The sequence below is a fragment of the Pinus tabuliformis genome, chromosome 1_2 (genome assembly GCF_031772625.1).
Source record: "Pinus tabuliformis cultivar Carrire ecotype Pingquan chromosome 1_2, CPIR1, whole genome shotgun sequence".
NCBI classification, from domain to species: Eukaryota; Viridiplantae; Streptophyta; class Pinopsida; order Pinales; family Pinaceae; genus Pinus; species Pinus tabuliformis.
In genome coordinates this window covers 715,055,984-715,078,043 of record NC_142298.1, presented here as the reverse complement: position 1 = coordinate 715,078,043, position 22,060 = coordinate 715,055,984, and the positions used below count along the sequence as shown (strand labels likewise).

The following is a 22,060-nucleotide window of genomic DNA, read 5'->3' as shown; positions in this document are numbered from 1 at the left end:
ATTGTCACCGAGAAAAGTATAAGAGGTGGCTTGAGGGTCACTTGGAGAACACACTGAGTTCATCAAGATTTCGATTTTCTGGGGCAGGGTTTGTTGAGGAAGTCGAAAGAGTGATCAGAGTTGTAGCTGAGGGGCAGTGAATGCAGAAATAGAGAGGCAGAGATAGTACCGAGAGGATCAATGCAGAAGCTGGGAGAGAGGGACGTAGAGCCAGCCAGATGTTCACGCAGAGCTAACTAGGGCTCACGCAGAGCCAACCAGGAGTTGCGCAATGCCTCAGAGAGCTAGCATGTGTGACGCAGAGGCTCTGAGGGCTGATGCAGGGCGAGCTAGGGTGACGCTGGGCCAAAAAGGGTTGACGCAGTCCCTAGATGTTGACGCTGGGGTTTTTGTGGGGCAGATTGGAGTTGGGAGCTGTCAGAGTGTTTATCCGAGGTTTCAACTGGAATATTTGTCTCTGAAGGAGAGGTACTACTGTCGAGATTATTCTCTATTGGGTGAGCTGGTTTTGGCACCTAGATTGTATTTTGAAACTACTTAATAATACAAACCCTTAGATCGCTGCACCGGTTTTCCTGCATTGGGTTTTTCCAGGGATGTTTGTCCAAAAACAACAGTGTCACTTGTGTGCTTATTTTGTTTCCTTCAGTTGGTGATCTATAATGTGTTGAGCATGTACTTGTATTTATTTTCAGTATTTACATGGTAAATAACTTGTTCATTAATCAAAACAAGTAGGCAGAAATAAATCAGAAAAGTACATGAAGGGTTTCTAATAGTTAGACTTAGAAATTCCAACAAGGGATAATGTGGTCTTTGACTCTCTCCAGGATAATCCCTCTTGCCTTGGCATCCATTTTATTACGTTGAGCCAATCACTGAGGACCTTTTCCTGCGGCTGGGATGTTATCAAAAAAATCCCAAACCCCTTGTTCCTCTAGCACCACTGCTATTCTTACATGCCATGAACAAAGGTTGGATGTGCCGTCCAATCTCTCTTCAAATCCGAGACTCTAATATGCCTTATTCTAAAATTGTTGGCTACAAATTACACTGGTAGAATCAATGCACACTACATAGAACCCTAACAACCAGCAAAGGATTTTTCTTTTGAGAATTACAACTGGGGAGAAACTTCCCTTTTATCACAAGAACAATTGATCAATCCTTCAAGATGAATTGACACCCCTCCCTATGCACTAGATCTACAAAATACCTACATAGATCAGCTAAACTGCACACACATGCAAGCACAAATCCTCGCTCTTGTGCGCACATGCGAATGGTATGGCTGCGTTGGAGCTATAAGAGCTCTACCCTCACTCAATATCTTCTCTAATCCTGTATCACTGCTAAAACAATCGGCTCTTCCTTCGCTGATCTGACACACTCACCTCTTGCTCAATTGTCTTGTCACTATCTCGCTCCATGTCCTCTTATAATTTTGATCTCAACCCTAATCTCCCTCTCAACGAATGAGATTTGATTGTGATCAATTGCTGAGATTAAATCATAAGTTAATTTAGGAATTTATAATTTTTCCCAAGTCTAACTTTAGGAAATAGTTAAATAAATTAATGTTTTGCTAAAATGTCAGTCTTTTGGGTTCTTTTGCTAGTCTTAGTACTTAGACAAGCAGAACCCTTACTTCTCTACTCCAATCATTTTCACTCTCTTCTCTCTCTTTTTCAGCCCTCTTAAGGCCAAGTGGCCCAGTCAGGGCTTAGTGTGAAATTGGCTAAGGGAGGTGTTGTCGCGCAGATTGACACGACAATGCTCAGACCGGGGGCTGTCACTCTGATCCCCGATCCCTCCGTTTAAGCCTGTCTCCCGCGGCTAAGGGGGGTAGACCCTATGAGATGACGAAAGACCAACTGGCGACCAGTTGGTTGGGAGACACGATATGAAAAGCACTAGAATGGATTTAGAAGTTAAAAGACCAGTGCCTTGTGGAGTAAATGTTAAATCGTTTAATTACCAGATGCTGCAGAAATATGATCTCATTAGGAGCAATCATTTATCATCAAAGCCTGAGCGAAAATTAATTTTTATCAAATGAGAAAAATGCTTAACGACTTAGTGATACTCCAGCAAATTAAGATTTCGAAAGATAAAGTGCTTTGAACAACCATGTAAAATAACAACAAGAGGCCACATTCATGCAATTAATCATCAGATGAAAATTGAATCAAATTAAACACTAATTCCCACGTTAAAATTTTCAACCTCAGCATAAAAGATGAAACATAGGTATTTCCAGAGCCAAGACTAAAACTGGCAAAAATATCCCACAATATTTTTTATGATTTTCAGGCAAAAAATTAAAACAAAAATTCCTAAATAAAATTAATCTAAAACTTAACTGCATAAAAATTAAACTAAGCCTAAAAAAATTTTATAAATCTTTTTATTTTTATTTTTTATATTATAAGCAAAAACTAAAATAAAATCCAAATAAAATAGAACCTAAACTAAACTAAAATATAATTTAAAATCTAACAGATCCTAATTCTAAAATATGAATTTAATGAGATCTATATAAAATAAAACTTTAAACTATGAAACAAAAATAACCTACGTCTGAAATAAATCTAACACAACTAAAACATGATACAAAAATGCATCAAATAACCATGAAACAAGGAGGACGCGAAACCTGAAGCCGACCCTAACCAGAGAAAAAATGCATGAGGCTTCCGCTGGAGAAAACGATTCGTCAGAGAATACCTGGCCACTGAAGATTAACCGCACTGCAACCAATCCACCGCTTTACAAATCGATGAATGCCAAAGTCCAAAGTCGTGGCCCGTGCGTAAATAAAATTCGGATACAGTTCATAAATCGATGGATTACCCTGATGACCACTCGTAGAGACGCACAGTCACCCTCTTACGCTGGACGAAATGACGTGCTGCTGCGGCGTTGATGAATTTTTATTTTTTTTATTTGCGGGTACAGGTATCGTAAAACCCAAAAACGCTGAGCCGGTGGTGAGCATGGCAGATTAACCTGGCTTCATCAAAATAGAAATCGAGACCTGGACGTGTTGACAAATTTGAAAAAACGGAGATATGATGAATACGATGACGCGTTGATGCACTGTCACGCTTTGGCATCTGCATGCTTCTTCCAGATCCGCGGGATTTGTAGATGGCTTTGGAGTTTCAAAAAAGCTTGCTGCGGATAACGTGAGGGGCAAACAGTGAAATGAGTGCAATAAGGAGGCACGGGGAGAGTTGGATCTTTGCGTGGACAACCTACTGAGATTGCATCATGGAAACCCCAAGATATTTTTCAGAACCTGCACCTGTAACCTGCCAAAAGAAAAGAGAACCTAAAATGAAGTATGCCAGAAGCTAAACTAAAAAACCCTAAACCCTAATGAAGACTGTGTAAAGCAAAAAAAAAATTGAAACCCTAGATCAGCCTGACTAATTTACAGATTTTGGCTCCTTAACAGCCAGATTCAGCAATAAGCACAGAAATATTTAAAGAACAGAAATTTCAGATTTTCACTGTGAAGAACTTCAGAAAATCTCTCATGCAAATTAGAAAAATAGACTGAATGATGGACCCAGGATCAAATCCAACTGGGCTCAGCAAAAAATGCTTGCGGGAGTTGGCTGGTTCAGTCGAGAACTTCCCCAAACGCCCACCAATTTTCTTCAGTAAGGGTTTTCTGCACACCTCAAAACAACCATCAGTAAAGAGGGCAAAAATGCTACTAGATCTCAAAAAGTAATGGAGATACCTGCCATTACTTCAGAAACCCTAACAGCACTCAAACCCTAGCAAGTGAACAAGATACCTGTGCTCACAATACTCTACAATAAGCTATTATTAATGGCTGAAAATAAAATATGCAGAAACTAAATTAGCTCACAGCACTTCCAGAGAGTAACACCAGCAAGATTTGGACCCCAAAGTCTTCTTTTATTAACCAGAAAACAGATTACAAGAGAGCTTCTTTAGTACCAGTCTCACAGATCCGATTGATCTGAACTGACCCCTAGCACCCTACTTAAAGGAAATGATCCCAACGGCTAGTTCGAGTGATCCATGTTGAAATGATCTCGACCGTCGATGGAGATCAAGACATCTCTTAATCTCATCCGTCGAATTATTAAAAAATAATATTTTACATGCATTCACTTAAAATATTATTATTTTATTATTTAGGGTTTTTGCTTTATTTTATAATTTTTTATTTATTTCATTTTTTTAATTTTTATTTATTTTATTATTTTATTTATTTTCTTAAATGGATCATCGAACTAAGCCTTTGGAAACATCACCTAGGACCTAGGACTTAGGACTCATGAGGGGACTTAAAACATCTTCCAACCCTCAAGACACATTACATCATGACTTTTACAATTTACATCTTAAGAGGGAAAACCCCTTTATCATAGACCCTCATAAATCACCCAGTTTCTGCGACACAACTATAATCTAGCAGATTAACACACTAGGATTCTCCTAAAGTTCTAATGACAAAATCCATCCCGGCTTTGGGGTCAGGCTGAAGGAAAACTCTGCCGATCATGGATCGGTGAGACGAAAAACCTTCCGGGACGTAGATTACCACTAGAAAGTTAGGTCCACCTAGGCAATTTTACATAAACGACTCATATCTGCTAAGATTATTTACAATTCATACATGCAGACTAGGTTTACAATTAAAATGATTAAGCTGCTGATGACTGCAGGATGGCACGGACACGTCGATCAGATGCTACCCCCTTTTGCCAAGAAAAGGGGGTGTACTGCATGAGTAGTTGACCGGTAGTGGTCAACAGGAGGAATTCTAGTGTTTGGGAAGGATTCAGCATCAAGGGTCAAGGGGTTGCCTGAAAATCATTTTGCTTGTGGTGGCTAATCTCTCCATTTTCCTCCATAATTTCTCTTGCCCTAGCTATTTTTCCCTAAGAGAAACTCCAGTTAGGTTAATCGTCAACTTGAGGGCTTTTTGTAGGTTTGATCTGCCATTACCTTTTTAAACTACATTGTGAGAAATCTTTTCTTGGCACCTTGACCTTAGGTCATTCCAACTTACAACATATCAATCAAACACTAGGTCAAGCGTGCCCTACTTCGGCTTATCAAAGGGAAACAAATTGCCTTTTCTCCATTGCTTGAACCTTGTGCCTAAGTTGTGTTATTCCTTAAAAGCCTGTCGTGTCACCTCAAACCTCTAATCTTAGAATACCTATTATAGGTGTGACCTCTATACTGGGACTCCTCCCATTGGTGAAAATCCATAAAGAGCAGGGGGCACTAGCTGTGGTGACAGTGTGTTACAATCTCATTGTTGTTACTTGGTCTAGTACTTGCCTTGTAGGGTACCCCTGTACAAGGCCTGCTAGATTTTGCAGCAATAAGGTGATCCTCCCAAAGGCCTCCAGCTAGGGTGGGAGATGTAGAAAGGGTCAAAATACTTCCATCCTGAAGAGGGAAAGATTTAAAGATATCTAATTTTTGTTTACCAAAAAAAAATATAACTGGACCTCCCCGATTCCCTAAATAAGCAGTAGTATGTTCCTCTGATTTGTAGTTTGTTCTGTATTTTTACTATTTTTGATATACAGATTTTAATGTTCAAACATTTTGTATTCAAGATTTTCTAAGAATCTGCAGCATCCATATCCTGGTAACGTAGCTATTAATAGTTTACTAATGATGTTCTATCAACAACTCGTTACTAATATCCTAGATATGACTCATGAGATGTTTATTTTTTCAAGGGTTTTAATGATTTTATATATATAACAGAATAGATATGTGTTTATGCACTCATGCTGTGATACAGTTAAAGTTTGTGATCTCAAGTATACCTAGGAGTATAGTTAATATACTTTCTGTTTGAATTCTGCAGCATTTAATTCAATTGTGGATGGTAAAAGTGAAGAGATGGCAACAGCAGAGTTGTATGGAGGAGCAAGGATTCATTATATATTTCAGTCTATTTTTGTTAAGTGCTTAGAGGTGCCCAAATTAACTTACAAGTTTCATTGATAATCTTTCTTAAACAAACAAATGTAGGGAGCTTGGGATTTTTCTTTCTACATGGTTTCCATTTTAGATTCTTCTGAATTTGTGTTCATTTTCTCAAGTCACTTAATGATTCCTATAGCTTCTACAGCAGAACTCATATTTCATTATAAGATATACAGGATTCTATGATCTTGTAACAGGAAGTTGATCCTTGTGATGATATCACTGATGAAGATATCCGAATGGCTATTCAAAATGCTACTGGCCCAAAAAATGCTTTGTTCGTTCCCGAGGTAAAACTATATTCTCTTCTTTCTTATAAGGGTGGCCTTTATAATTTAGATCATTTTGACTTTAAGTTCCCAGGTTGGCTGCAATTGTTGATATGACATGCATAGTTTTGTCACTGCAGCAATGTCTAAAACTCAAGTTGAAATTTTACTAAGTACAATCACTCACAATTTCTATATGTATATCACCGTTTGGCTTTCTGGCTCTGGAAGACAAAACTTCTGACTTGGGTTTTGCTTTCCATATGGGAAAAATCTTCTGCACAAGAATCAGGAAGATTTTCAGAACTGTTTCCTGGATGTTTCTGGGCAGATTCAAATCCATAAATGCTGAGTTTGTACTATAAAAACTGTTTCTTGATTCTTTTTAAACTATGCATGGGTAGACCCCACAAATAGCAACTGAAAATTAGAAAGGAAATAGTTAATAAGAGAGTTAAGAGAGGACATATGAAAAATAAAAAATTGGAAGTTCCTGCCTGTTACCACACAAATTAGCCCCTTTATATCAAAGCCCCAAAGATAGGGCACTAGCCTTCTCAAACTAGGAGGTTGGCCACGGTTGCCTCACCAACTGTCCTCTGCACTTTTGGCCAGCGTAAATGGAATCCTAACCAAGGGGGGTTTTTCTTATGTGATAGTAAGCTTATTGTGTATGTTGTATGTAGCGGGAGTATGAGAAAGCTTAGCAACATAAACAAAATGGAAAAATAAACATGGATTTTAGATGTTTGAAGAGTGGTGTTACCTCTGTGAATTCTGCATTGAAAGCTACAAACCACGCTGCACAATCCGAGTGGAAATTGGGTAGATCAGGAATTGTCAACTCGACCTACCTTGCCTCTTTAGGCCTGCTGTCTTTTGGCTTTGAAGGGGGCTTACCTGTAGGTCTCTAAAGCTTGAACATTATGGAGAAAGGAAATACGACAAGTAATCCTACTGACTGAAATGAGATAAGGGTGATGGAAGGATATGAAGACCAGTGCCGATGTTCAATGGCAATAGGTGGGGTTGTGATCACAAACCTCTCTTTGTCAACTCTTCCTTTAGGATTGGATGGGTGAGGCGTTGGAGGTGAAACCATCCTGTTCAAACTAGTCTAGACTAACCTACAGGGGATTTGGCTTTAGTAGGAGGACCTACTCATTCAATATGCCCTGACTACTATACCAATAGTGCCACCAGTATCCCAAACTAAGGTTGAAGATTTCCATTAGAGGGCTTGTCCGACACAATGTTGAATTTTCTAAGTCTATCCGTTAGAAAATTAATCTGTATTTTGTTGGTTTATTTATTCTACTTGTTTAAATTCGAACAAGTTATTTAATACATTTAAACACCGAAATAAACACAATACAGTCACAACATCTACAGATCAACAGCTGAAAGAAAACAAGCACACAAATGACACTGTTATTTTTGGTCAAATGTCCCCGGAAAAACCCAATAAGGGAAAACAATTGTAGCTATTATGAGGGTTTATTATTATGTAGTATTTCCTTGAGTACAACTGGGTGCCTAACTGGCTCACCTGATAGAGAAAAATACACGACAGCGATACCTCTATATTTGGAAACAGGTATTCAGAAAACCTATCCCACGAAATCCTCTCTGGTGACTCTGAAGCTCAGCGTTGGCCCTGCGTCAGCCTTCTATTGACCTGCGTCAGCCCTCTAAGGCACTGCGCAGCCTCTGGGACCCGTTGCGTCACTCCAGCAGCCTCTGCGATGTCTCTGTTGGGCTTTGCGTGGCTTGAACTGGCTGCTGCTCTCGCTCTCCTTGCTTCTGCGCTGGTCTCTCAGTACTGTCTCTGCCTCTCTGTTTAGTACTCACTGCCCCTCGCTGCTGATCACTAATTCACTTTTGCTTAGCAACCCCGCTCTAGCAAAATGAATGACTGATCACTCTGGTGTATTCTCTAACTGACCCTCAAGCCTCTTATACTTTTCCTGTTCGTCCTTCAACAGTCGAGATTAATTCTCTAATCAATGACTAAGATTAGATTTGGCTTGATCCATGATTTTTGATGTTAATACCCATTAATATTTTATTTTTCCTAAGTTTAGACTTAGGAACTCCATTAAAAATATAATTTATTTTAATATCTCCCAAACCGGGTACAATCTGTCCAAACCATTTCTAGGTCTCGGAGATCTCATGTGCTTTAGCCTCTCCACCAATGTTCATGGCTAGAGCACATTCGATGCTACCCCAAATCAACACTCCCTCTTAGCGAACACTGTGCTCTAGTAATACTCCACATTGAACATCACCCTGATTATCCACCACTGGTATCTGTGCTAATGCTAGGCCTCCCCGCCCAACGTTCTCTACACTGTTGCATCCTGCACTGCTGCCCATGGCCCTGCCACTGCCACTACTGCATCCGTATGACAACTCCCTCTGCATCCGTGCTGCTGCTAGTCCATCCTCCCAGCACTGCAATCCCCTCTCATCATGCTGCATCGTGCTACTGCTAATTGCTACTGCATTGTAACTGAGAAGTAAGTAACTGATCCACCCAAATTTTGACATCCCTGTCAGGCTAGAAACACTCCCGATGCTCAAGCCCTCTCTGCCACTAACAAGTGCTTCTGATTTTGACCTCTGTGTTACTACAACAACTCCCTGCATCTTGCACCGTTGCACACCTCTCTGTGCCATCCTACACTGGTGTGACACTCCCGTGCCTCTCGCACTATTGCCGGCTAGCCTCGAGCTGCCCAGGGACTCTTGCACTGTAGCACTCTCTGTCCCTTCATCTGCATCCGTTTCTACTGACATCTGCCAGTCTTGCTACTCCTCTTCGGGGCTCCTGTAGCAAGGTATAATCCAAGAGGTTGGGTACCTCAAGGATCTTGCCCCTCATCGCCTGTAGTCCTCTTGACTACAGCTCGATGTCTCCCCACATCTCTAGTGGCACATGAGCACTCATGGCACAATTCTCATCCTCCTCGACTTCTTTCTCCGCCTTCGTTGGCACTGCCTTCGAGTCAGAAACCTCTCCCTTACTCTTCTTCCTCGGACACTAGTTCGCATAGTGACCCAGTTCCCCCCAATGGAAGCACTTGGCCTTGGAGAGGTCCTTCTTCTTCCTCTTCTCCTGCTTTCTTGCAGATTCCAGAGTTGCATCCTCTTCCTCTTCCTTCTTGATCTTGACCCCTTTGCTGCTAATCCCCGTCTTAGTCCGCTGTATGATCTCTTCTTCACGAAGAGCTGCCCATAGTTCTTCCCAATTTGGAAGACTCGCCCTGCTCAGTATGCTTTGGACAAATGTCTCCCACTCCTTGGAGACTGCGTTAAGTGCGGTCCTCACCATCAACTCTTGATCCAGCATAGCCCTATGGAAGTTAGTTGGTCTCGGATCTTCTTCAATCGACCGAGGAAGAGATCTATCTGCTCCCCTTCTGCATCTGGTATGACCTTAGCTGTTTTTCAAGGAGCATTTTCCTCTACATAGAAGTATGCTGGTACAATGTCTTCAAAGTGTCCCACATGTCCTTTGTCGTTTCCTTCTCGGCAATATGTTGGACCACATGATCCTTGACCCCATCAAGGATGATGCACTTTGCCTTAGCCATTGCCTTGTTGTACCTTTCATTAGCTACCGGGTCAACTAGGATAGCCATTACTCTCAAGGCGAAGCCGTTGATATGATGTCTATTTAGAATGGACAAAATGTTGGCTTTCCAGACCACAAAGTTGGATGCTCTGTCCAACCTGTCCTAATCTCTCAGCCCGTTCACGACCATCTCTTTGCTCTTCTTTTGATTCCTCCGAGTCTCTCTACTTCCCTCTGAAAGTTCTCCTTTTGACTCCTGCTAAGTGTCTCTACTTCCCTCTGGAAGTACTCCTTTCGACTCTCGCTAAGTCTCTCTACTTCCCGCCTGGAAGTTCTCTTCTGGACTCCCTCTAAGTCCTAATTTCCCTCCTGGAAATCCTTCTGCCAACTGTCAAGTTGCTCCTCTCCGATCGTCTGTGCAACTGCAACACTGATCCGAATTCCTTGGCTAGAAATCTGCCTTGGCAACAACTCCCTCTACCTTGGTTTTGCCCGGTTAGGTACGGTTCTAACCACAGTACCCCACCAACTTCACTCCTTGCAAACTGCCCACAACTTCCTATGCCCCAGTAGCTAAAGAACTGAGCCTCTAGGCTCTGTGCAATCTCGACACTGGCTGAATCTGCACCTCTTGGCCACAACGTCGATCCTTCCTGGTTGAGAAAGATGACCGGGTACTGCGTAGATCAGATCTGCCTCTCTCTGCCTTTGCGCTGACCCTCCTCTCGGCTCGAACTGATGACGTAGTCCCTTTGTGTCAATCCTTCTCTGCTACTTTCTGCTAGGGACAACTTCTGTCACTCGGGACAATTGCTTCTGCTGCAAATGCTTTGCTTCAGCTGGTGTCTTTAGCTTTCCTGTGATCTGTAACCACGCTCTGATACCATGTTGAATTTTCTAAGTCTATCCGTTAGAAAATTAATCTGTATTCTACTGGTTTATTTCTTCTACTTGTTTAAATTCGAGCAAGTTATTTAATACATTCAAACATCGAAATAAACACAATACAGTCACAACATGTACAGATCAACAACTGAAAGAAAACAAGCACACAAGTGACATCGTTATTTTTGGTCAAATGTCCCTGGAAAACCTCAATGCGGGAAAATTGGTGCAGCTATTTAGAGTGTTTATTATTATGCAGTATTTCCTTGAGTACAATTGGGTGCCTAATCGGTTCACCCGGCAGAGAAAAATACACGACAACAATATCTCTATATTTGGAAACAAGTATTTAGAAACCTTGTCCCATGAAACCCTCTCCGGTGACTTTGAAGCTCAACGTTGGCCCTTTTGGCCTCCGCGTCAGCCTCTAACTGACCTGCGTTAGCCCTCTGAGGCACTACGCAACCGCCTCTGGGACCCTCTACGTCACTCCAACAGCCTCTACGTCACCCCAACAACCTTTGCGTGGATGACGTAGTCCCTCTGGCCTCTGGCCTCTGCGCTCTCTGTTGGGCTCTACGTCGCCTGAATTGGCTGCTGCTCTTGCTCTCCCCGCTTCTACGCTGGTCTCTCAGTACTATCTGTGCCTCTCTGTCTAGTGCTCACTACCCCTCGCTGCTGATGACTGATTCACTTTTGCTTAGCAAACCCGCTCTAGCAAAATGAATGACTAATCATTCTGGTGTATTTTCCAACTGACCCACAAACATCCTCTAATAATTTTCCTGTTGGTCCTTCAACGACCGAGATTAAATCTCTAATCAATGACTAAGATAGATTTGGCTTGATCCATGACTTTTGGAACCTTTTAACCGAGTTTTATATTAATACCCATTAATATTTTATTTTTCCTAAGTTTAGACTTAGGAACTCCATTAAAAATATTAATTATTTTAATATCTCCCAAACCGGGTACAGTCTCTCCAAACCATTTCTGAGTCTTGGAGATCTCATGTGCTTTAGCCTCTCCACCAATTTTCATGGCTAGAGCACATCTAATGCCTACCCGAATCAACACACAATAGTATATATTCTTAATAGAACTAAGGGCGGGATGAAGACACTAGAGCCTAGGCCTCCCTTCACAGTTTCGTATGTCCCTCAAGTGGATTGATAGAGTAGTATTGTGATCACCAAATTGTACTTGTAAAATTAATATTTTGAAAGCACAATTTATAGGCAAGAGCTAAGAAGAAAAATCATAGAAGAATCAACTTGAAACAATAGTAAACCAAGAAACTTTTATCAAGTCCACAGTGGGATGAATACTCCCACTCTCCAACCATGATGCAGAGGAGGAATTCGTTTTCCTTGATAGATGAGTTGGGCTGGTCCAATCTTTTATCCCGGAGAAATTTTGGACCATAAAAATATTTTATAAATTTTCTCCTCGAAAAATTCTCCTTCAAAATAACTTGGACCAAAAATTCAATTTTCATTGAGAAATTATTTTATTTTGGCCCAATGAATTTCTTGTGGGACCTTTCTTGCTTGAATCATGGAGATTCTTTGACCTTTTAATTTATTTTCTTCTTGGGAAATTCCACAACCTTTTTTAATTATTTTTCCACTTGGAGATAATTTTATTGTAGGGTCTGATATTTCAGTTTAGCCAGATAAACAAATTTCATGTGAATTCTATCAATATACATACAACTACATATCTGTTTCTCTCGTTTGATCTCGATCCATGGTTACCTTGGCTCTGAGTCCTCTATCTTTGCTACCAAACTGACTAATTCCTCCCTGCCAATCTGGGATCAACCTTTTTGGTTCCCAAACCTAGAAGACTCCGAAGACGAAGTCTTCTAGCCCCGTGCCCAAAACTCCAAAAATAGTTGCTCAGATTCCCTAAATTTTCAATCTCGCTCCACCATTGTGTATCATTCCTTCCTCTCCCTTCTTCGTCTCCTTTGATCTCCTTATATTTCCCTCGAGGCTCTTCTCCCCCCATTGCCTCTCCATCGAATCCTCTCCCATGTAGGTCGGTTGCTTGTCGATTCATCTCTTTCTAGCCTTGTCAGGAGGATAAGTGTTAAATTTCGCAACTAGGGCCAAACTCCACCTTGGACAGCTCATATGATGAAGCTGATATTTTTATTGGATTCCTCTTTTCGAGAGGTGTAGGATTGATTTAAAGATCATCTCATTCTGACATGTACAAATGGAATTATGAATTTATTTCGTTTATGGACAAATTGTCAAGGTTGGCCAACAATCTAATGTAGGGTCATAAGCCCAACAAACATATCTATTCATCCTCAACGTTGCATATAAATAGGAGCATCTACTTCATTTTGGACACTCATCACTCACACATCTCTCTCTCTCATCTGATTGGGTGTACGCACTTTTGGGCAGCCTCTCTCTTCACACGTGCGAGGACAATTTGCAATTTTTTGTTTTGGGCGTTGACCGAATTGCAAGAGGGTTTGACCAGCGTTGACTGGGCAGCAGTTGATTGAGTTTGACTGCGTTTTTCTCGGGGAATATTATGTTTGGGTAGGCCACATTTTTGGGCACAAAAATCAAGGCATTTTGAGTTGTTTGACCAACGTTGACCATAGGAAAGTTGACCGCAAGTTTGACTCTGCATTGACCGAGTTTGACTAATATTTTTGGGACTATTTTGGATTGCTGTTGGAGTCCAGGTTGATTGGGTTTGACCAAGCTGATTTGGAGGAGAAATTCTGCCACGTTGACCAACGTTGACTTTCTGGTTAGGGCTTCCTGTGACTGTAGTTTGATTGGACATATTTGACTTTGATTGGGCAAGTGAATTTTGTATATTGTACTCTCTCTGCTGAACTTTTGAAGAATAATAAGAAGAATTGATCAAAGGGTTTCCCCACATTGGGGTTTGTCCCTGGCATGCGCCACATCTTGTGTCCTCTTGTCTTCTACTGTTTTTATTTATGTTCTATCTGCATTTACTGTCATGTTAATGTGATTGCTAATCTGGAAATTGATATTGGGCTAATAAGAAAAATTGAAGTAAATTGCTTTTATGCATAGAACATACCATTGTTATCTAAAATTAACATGGTATTAGAGTGGAGGTGAAGACAATGCCCAAGCAAGAGTGAAAAGAGAAATCACTGATCTGTTGTACAAGGAAAAGAGTCAGTGGCCTCCACATCTTACTTCAAGCCTTGTTGACAAGCTCAATGATAAGTCTGATTATCATGCATGGAAGATGTCTCTTGATTTGACTTTGGAAGAGTAGGATGTTATGGATTATGTGCAGGGAAAGATCACTGAACCTCCTCCAAATCCACCGGTTGCCGCAAAGACAAAGTACAAGAAAGGTGAAGTCAAAGCTAAGAAGATCATTAGGGATTCTATTAACAAGCATTTGGTTGCATACATCTCTGATTTGAACACATCCAAGGAGATGTATGACAGGTTGGTTAGCATGTTCAAAGTTAGCAATGCAAACCAAGTTCTCTTCCTCAAGGACGGGTTGAAGGACATAAAGAAGGGAAAAGGTGAAGATATCCAATCCTACTTCATGAGGATTATTGAGATAAAAAAAATGGTCTTCTTTCAATTGGAGAAGTTATTTCTGATAGGGAGCTCACTCTTTTTGCCCTTGGAGGTCTCCCTCGTGAATAGCATGTGTTCAACACTGTTATCCTCAACAATAATAGGATTCCAAGTTTTGATGAATTGTTGACTAGATGTACTCAAGAAGAAACAAGGATGATGGAGAGAGACATGCCTTCAAATAGGAATGAACCTACTGCATTCTCCGCTCATGCTAAAAAGAAGAACAATGCAGGTTCAAAGAAGCAATGTCAAGGAAGACTGGGATTCAAAGATGGAAGGAAGGGAAGATGCTTCATTTGTAACAGGTTTGGCCACTATGCTAGGGAGTGTCCTAATAGAAGGGATACACCTCGGGATGATGACAACAACAACCACAACAATTTCAGGGGCAACAACAATCAAAGGAATGACAGATTCAACAACAAAGGAAAAAGGAATGCTCCCGCTACTCAACATGGAAATGGTCGACCTCCCAAAATATCAAGAAACTCCAGGAATGATGAATCTAATGTTGTAGATAACAAGAAAAAATATTTTTTATCTTATATTTGCCCCCTCTACTGCATCTCCACCAAATACCCTGGAAATTGGTTGATTGAAAGTGGTTCCTCAAGGAACTTCACTGGGAATAAGAAAGCTCTTTTAAATCTGATAGAAAAGGATACAAATTTGGAGATCATTCTTGGGGAGAATGCCACCTATCCCGTGAAGGGAGTTGGGAATGTTACTCTTCAATTGAATAAAGGTAACACCATTCATCTACAAGAAATACTATATGTACTTGATCTAAAGAAAAACCCTCTATCTATCTTGGCAATGGAAGACAAATGATTCAAGGTGGCATTCATTGATGGAAAGGTACGTGTTTGGAAAAGAAATTTCAAAGAAGCATTTACTCTTGGATTCAAGGTTGATATCCTATATCAAGTTAGAGGAAGCCAATTGGGAGCTATGTTTTGCGACACATCTCTTCAATCCGAATTATGTCACCGGAGGTTTGCTCATCTTCATTATAAGGCTCTACCTGATGTGAGGAAGATGGTGATAAGTGTGCCCGAAATTAAAGTGGAACATGAAGGTGTCTGTCAGGGATGTGCCGAAGGAAAACATACAAAGGGACCATTCCCCTCAAGTGATAGCAAGACTACTGACATTTTGCAATTGGTTGATTTTGATCTATCTGGTATGATGTTCGTGACATATTTGGGAGGATATTTATATTATTCTATCTTTGTGGATGATTTCTCTCGAAAAACTTGGATATATTTCTTGAAGAAGGAGGACGAGGTATTCTCATGGTTCTGTTCTTTCAAAGCCTTGGTCGAAAATCAAACTGGGAAGAACATCAAAATATTGAGGATCGATAATGGAACCGAATATGAATCAAATGAGTTCAATGACTATTTTAGAGAAGCTGGCATTAAGAGGGAGACTACTTGATGAGACTCATCAATAGGTAAACTATATGGGTCACAATGCCACTCTCCAGCTTATTAAAATTGACCTTTCTCACATTTATTTACATATTTTGTTATATTTTGCTTAGTGAGAAGGGTAAAGGTGAGTTGCTATGTCATGTGGCTTAATATGTATTAAATGCAGGAATTGGAGCAATTTTGGGCTAATTTAAGTGCAGGAACTCGAGGTGGACAAGCAAGAGAGGTTTTGGGAGATTGGTCTGCCTCCTTTACTGCTCAAGTCATTTGAAGATTCCTCCCCCATATCTCATCAGCTTGGAGATACTAGCAGCCAAGCAAGCCGAGTTCATTGGAAGCCAAGCCAGTGACATTCAAAGACAAGTTACTCTCAAGTTAGGGAGCCAAGTCACCCTATTTTTTAGGAAGCTGTTGATCAGTTTGTATAAATAAGAGAGCCAAGGGACTCATTAGGATTGGATTTTTTGATGTATCTTAGAGGCAATTTGAGCTGAAACATTGTGACTGTTATTTGCTATGTTATATTTGACATTTTGATGATAATGAGAAATTCGTCCTTGATCCAGCACTGAGTTGACTCAGAGGACTAAAGCTCTTGGGTTAGGGCCCAACCCTAGCAACAAAAGTTCCTCTTTTTGTATCTGTATTCTTAGATTAAGATGATAGTTAGCTGCTGAAATTATTTATGTTTTGTTTAGCTTAACAAGTATTTGAATGATTGCTTAATCTTGTTTCCATTTAGTTTGAAGAAGTAGAACATTGTGTAGTAGTGCAGGAAAGTGCTTCAGAAAATCTTGTGACAGTGGCCTCTTCCTCATCTCCCTTGTGGGATCATGATTAGAGGGCCCCACTCTAATAGCCCCAAAAACAAAGTTTGTCTTTTGGTCATTACATAGATTAGGTTCCATGCTTAAATAGATCATTGTTTATGATTTCTTGGAAGCACCTGCAATTGTTATTTTGTTTCTTAAGTTTTCCATAGCTTAGAAGGCATTCCATTCCATAGATCTAGCCATTAGCAATAGATAGATCAGCTTTCTCAAAATTCAACTCATCTTTTCCATGTTGGTATATAGTGATGCATAGATGAAGAGGAAAACAGGTTTTGTTGTAGGGATTGTTGATCTGCAGGGAGGAACTCATCCAACCAGCTTCACCTAAGTCTTCTCCACCTTCTGCCAAGGCATACCAGCCCATAGTTCGAATCTCTATTTTGCAACCACCGTGAACAACCACCTTGGGCAAATCCAACCTCCCTGGAGTGTTGGGCTTAGCCTTGGGTAATGTGCACCTTCCTTACACCTTCTCTCATTGTCATACATCTCTCCAACACCTTATTCCACTATTCTTTCCCTCCTAAAGCTTTCAGCTAATTTCCTGTAGAAAACTAGGACATCCTGTAGCAAACTAGGACATCCTATAGCAGTTCTTGTAGCAACTACATGATCTCTTGTAGCAGCTTGTTTGACCCTGTTTTGATCAGAAATGCTAGTCTGAGTATAGATTAGGCCCTCATCTTGGATTCCATGCCTATAAGTGCCACCTAAGACCAGCTCTCCCATGCCTTTTTCCCCTTGCAAGATTAGATAACATAACATAGCATTTACATTTCTGAATTTAGAAATTAAAAGACTCTTTTTCTGCAAATGCAACATGAGATAGTTAGTGCATGCATATATGAATCATAAGATGATAGAACAACTTCCCATGTCCAATTAGTCCAAATAGCTAGATGATAAAATGCAAGGTTAGCTTAGTTCTTTTCTACAAGTAATTTGTGTCATTTCCTAGCTAGATGATTCATGGCATTTTCCATTTAGTAACTTTCATTTCCTAAATAGACAAGCATTTACTTTCCTGTATTAGAACTAGCTTTACATTCACTGTCAGTAGTCAGACTCCTTCTAGTCAATAGAAGATTGGTTTGAAACCCTAGTGGTCTATCGCCCTAGTTGAGAAGTGACATGAGTAGAATGTTGCATCTGTTGTGCATATAGCACTGTCACCTCCAAGTTTGTACAAAACCCCGGGTTGATAAAGTAAAGTTGGTAGCCCTAGGAGTTGCAACATCCTTGCTGCAATACTGAGGCTCATCACTTTTTGGCATCGTTGCTGGGGAGGTGCCTAGGTGGATGTAATTTCTTCTTTTGTTTATGTTTTTCATTTAGTAAATAGTTGCAATTTCTGCTTTCTTTCTGTTTTGCAAGTGATTCTGAAAAAGACAAAAAAAAGAGAAAATCTCTTTCATGCCTCATAGGAGTAGAGACAATTTAGGGAAATTTTTGCCAAAAACCCCCACACTATCAGACAGTCAATCTTCCTTCTTCTTTGGCGGCTATCAACTTCCCTCTCTGACTGCAGGGGAGCTAGAGGCCCCATTAGGTGAACAACCAGAGATCTTTGAAGAGCCTATTGGGGAAGAAGAAGAAGAAACCCTTCCACACACTTACAACATGGCTGAAAACATAAATGAAGGTGCTTTTCCCATTAGAGAGACTAATGGAGATGCTAGGATGAAAAACATAAGCCCCTTTGCCCTTCCTCACTTCCATGTCTTAGCCTCAGAATACCTTGATACCTTCTTGTTCGAGTTTGCTGTCATCTGCAAAACTTATGATTATACCCCTTATGACCAGAAGTTGAAGTTGTTCCTATCCACCCTTAAGGAAAAAGCCTTGCGCTGGTTCATGGGTTTACCTGGGGACAACATCACTACCTGGGCTCAAATGCAACAATCCTTCAATGACAAGTATAGGGACTATTGTAGGTCCAAGGACACCAAAGAGGAAATCTTCAAAATGACCTTGGGACATGATGAATCCTTGGAGGATTATGAGGAAAGGTTCCAACTCAGCTATAAAAGGGCCAGATGCACCCTTGATCTTGAATCACTCAAGTTAGTCCTTCTTAGAGGGATCAGGGAAGATATCCTAGAAACCCTAAACATGTTGTTTGGAGGGGACATCTATCAGCTATCTTATGATGATATCAAGACAATTTTCAAAAATCATTCTAGGGCTGCTAGAAAGAAGGGTAGGGCTAGTCAAGCTTTGGTCAGTTCCTCTTCCTCCAACACATCTATCAAGAGTGAAATTGGAAACATGTTGGAAGACTTTAAAAGTGAAATGCTGCATACCCTTGCTCTACAAATGGACACCATGTAGATCAAGAGGAAGCAGGAGGAAGTAGAGAGAGCCTTAGCTATCTTTTGCCCTAGATGCACTAGAAGGCACCCTAGAAATGAATGTCCATTGAATGCTATGGAGGTTTGCTCAGTCTGTGAGGAAAACCACTCTACAGATAAGTGCCCTTCTTTGCTTGGATTGAAAGTTGTATATCAAGCAGTGTTTTTAGAATCGGCCGATAAGGAAGGCCACCAGTTCAAACCGTCCTAAAAACCCGGTTAGGCTTCCCATTTTGCCATTTTTTTAGCCCTAATCGGTCCTAATCGACCATTTTAGGATGGAATTGGTCGGTTTGTGGTCAAACCAGACGGTTAGCTGCCACGGCCGTGGTGGACCCACGCAACACCATTTTCCAATCTTTTAGGGTGTTTTGGAGGGAAAGTAAGGGTTCTTTCCTTCCAAAAAGACCCTCTTGAAGCCTTTAAAAGGCCCTTCTCCCTCTCATTTGTCTCACACATTTCATTTGGAGTATTTGTGAGTTTGATTGGGAGCTTGGAGAGTGTTGAGTTTTTGCTGGAGTAGTGGAACAACAGAGAGTTTAAGCTAAGTAGTAGTCATCATGCCTCCAAAAGCCAAAGATATTGCATGGGCTCATTGTGATATGATTGATGGCAAAATGATTTGCAAATATTGCCAAAATCCATTGAAGGAGGGGGTATTAACAGGTTCAAGCAACACTTGGCTGGGATAGGAGACCATGTAAAACCATGTGGAGCACTAAATGAAGTAATAGGGCATATTAGGGCAGAATACCTTCAGAAGTTTGAGACTCAAATCACTGAATCAATAGAAAAGTTTGTGACTGCAAAGTTTGGGAGTCGAGACTCAAGCAACTGAGTTTGATCATGATGACTCATGAGAAGTTTCAAGTGATAATGTTGTGTTGACACCTAATCCGAAACGGATGGGTGAACTGGACAGTCATCTAGAAGATGAACTGATCCGTTTTTATTTTTGTATATATAAGCATGAGTTACCTAATGAATAATATCAATCAGTTTTGTCTCTCGTTCAATGTGGAGTTACCCTGGCCTGACATGGTATCAGAGCACAGGTCCCAAAATAGGTTGTAACTCCTGCCCTGAGCACTGTGCTGCTCTGTCCTGCGCCACTCTGTCCTGTCTGTCCTGCGCTGCTCTGCCTCTGCCTGGCGCAGAAAGAATCAATGCCTGGCCATGACTGAACGTTTCATTCTCTGCGCATCCTGACTGTGTGAAATTCCGTTTTTTCCATACGCCCAGGTCTTGCTGCTGTTTTGTCTACTAAGGGCAAAGAAAGTGTAATGTGTCCCTTTTGAAACCGTGAGTCTGCGGAGGAATTTTGTTTCTGTCGTACAGTTGCTCTCCTCCCCTCCGCTCAAATTCTGGATCAGCGATAGGACTGCACTCAACAGATATTTCAATCTTCCCTTGATCAGGTTGATATGGACTTGGTTTTCCAAGATCAGCCTTCACACTTGCTATTACATCAGTTTGAGCCAATTCTCACCCTTGCCGAGCCATTTGCCTGAGGAATAACACCAGTCTCGATTGAAAATGATCGGAAATGCTGCCGGCCACGGCCATCTGTGCGGATATCTTGAGCAATTCCGCCCTGTATAAAGTTTTTCTCACCAAGAGAGAGCCCCACCATCGTTGCTGGCTTGCAACCTGGAGATATTTGTTTTCCTACCTGTATGTTTTATGATATTCGAATCCGGTTCCACCAGATTTTGCTGTCCGTGGCCTGTATGGTGCGTTTGAGTTTTTGGCGTTTGAGATTTTGAGATTTTTGCGTTTGAGATAAACTGTCTATTCTCCTTCTGCAAAAGGAGAATTCGTTGCCCAGGTGCGCTGTCGGTTATCGTGTGAAGTCGAAGAGCCTCCGTAAAGAGTGAAGGAAAGCCTGTGGGTTAATCCTGGGACGTCGGTGCAGCGTGGAACATCGTGGAATTGGTGTGAGGTTTGCATAAGAGTATTTGCAGTCTTTGCTGTGTGAGGAGCCGAATCCATCGTCGCTGTCAGTTGGAGGATAAACTGCCAATTTTCGTCGTTGTTACCTTTAATCTTTTGTCCGCTGCATTATAGAGTTATGTATTGAAGATGCCGAGGTTTTGTATTGATAAACTGTATTGAAGATGCCGAGGTTTTGTATTGATAACTTGTATTGAAATCGATGCTGAGCCATAGAATTGTGTATTGAGACCGATGCCTGAGGTTTATATAAACTGTATTGAAAACCGAAATTCTAAAGGTAGATACATAGAATACTGCATGTGCCGAGAACAGTAAAATGTATAGAATTACTCTGTAGCATGTGACAGTTTTTGGCTATAAAGGAACGAGTGTCGTAAACATCTAAAGATTGATATTTTTTTGGAATCTGTGGCAGAAGGAATAGGCTAGGAAAGTTTTTTTTGTCATCAGAAGTTCCTTTTATCAGCAAAAGTTTTTCTTTTCAGAAGAAGTTTTTTTTTATAAAATGCATTCAATCATCTCTATGGTCGGAATAGTTCTCACTGGCAAGGAGAACTATTCTGAATGGTCTCGGATGGTAAAACACACCCTCATCTACAATGAGCTGTGGAAAGGAGTGTGTGTCGGAGAAGAAGACAGAGACCCTGTGCAGCCCACATCAGACAAAGAACTCGCCATTTGGGAAAACAAGAACAACAAAGCCTATGCATTGATCGCAGCATCTGTAAATGAGGAAGTAAGTCGTCATATTTCATCCTATTCCACTGCCTTTGAAGCTTTACAAAAGCTGAAAGAACTCTATGATACACATTCTGCACTTGAAGTTGTTCAGCTCATGATTAAACTCTTCACTCTTGAACTGAAAAATAATGATCCTCTTGCTCTTGCATCTGAAATAAAGTCTATAATGCATGATATTAAATCCACTAAGGTTGAGCTGGATATCTCTCTTATTGCCTTTCTCAAAGCACTCTATCCTACCTACTCCAATTATCTTGAGTGTTTACAAGCAAATGGAAACCTTAAAGATATAACCTTTGACTCTCTTGTGAAAAAGTTTGCTGAAAGAGAGAAAGCCTTTGGAAAGAAAACAGTCCCTGAATCTTCTGAAGAGACTGTTTGCCTTGCTCACAAAGAAAAGCAT

The 22,060-nt window shown here is 40.8% G+C and overlaps 1 pseudogene across 1 annotated transcript in view; it reads left to right on the top strand.

The window, feature by feature from the left end:
• Window positions 1-22,060, top strand: part of LOC149207737 (dynamin-related protein 3A-like) — a 409,797-nt pseudogene that overhangs the window by 242,489 nt on the left and 145,248 nt on the right. Inside the window, exons 9-10 of the transcript XR_016252705.1 lie at window positions 5,876-5,985; window positions 6,195-6,287. The product of XR_016252705.1 is annotated as a dynamin-related protein 3A-like (transcript). The remainder of the gene's footprint in view (window positions 1-5,875; window positions 5,986-6,194; window positions 6,288-22,060) is intronic.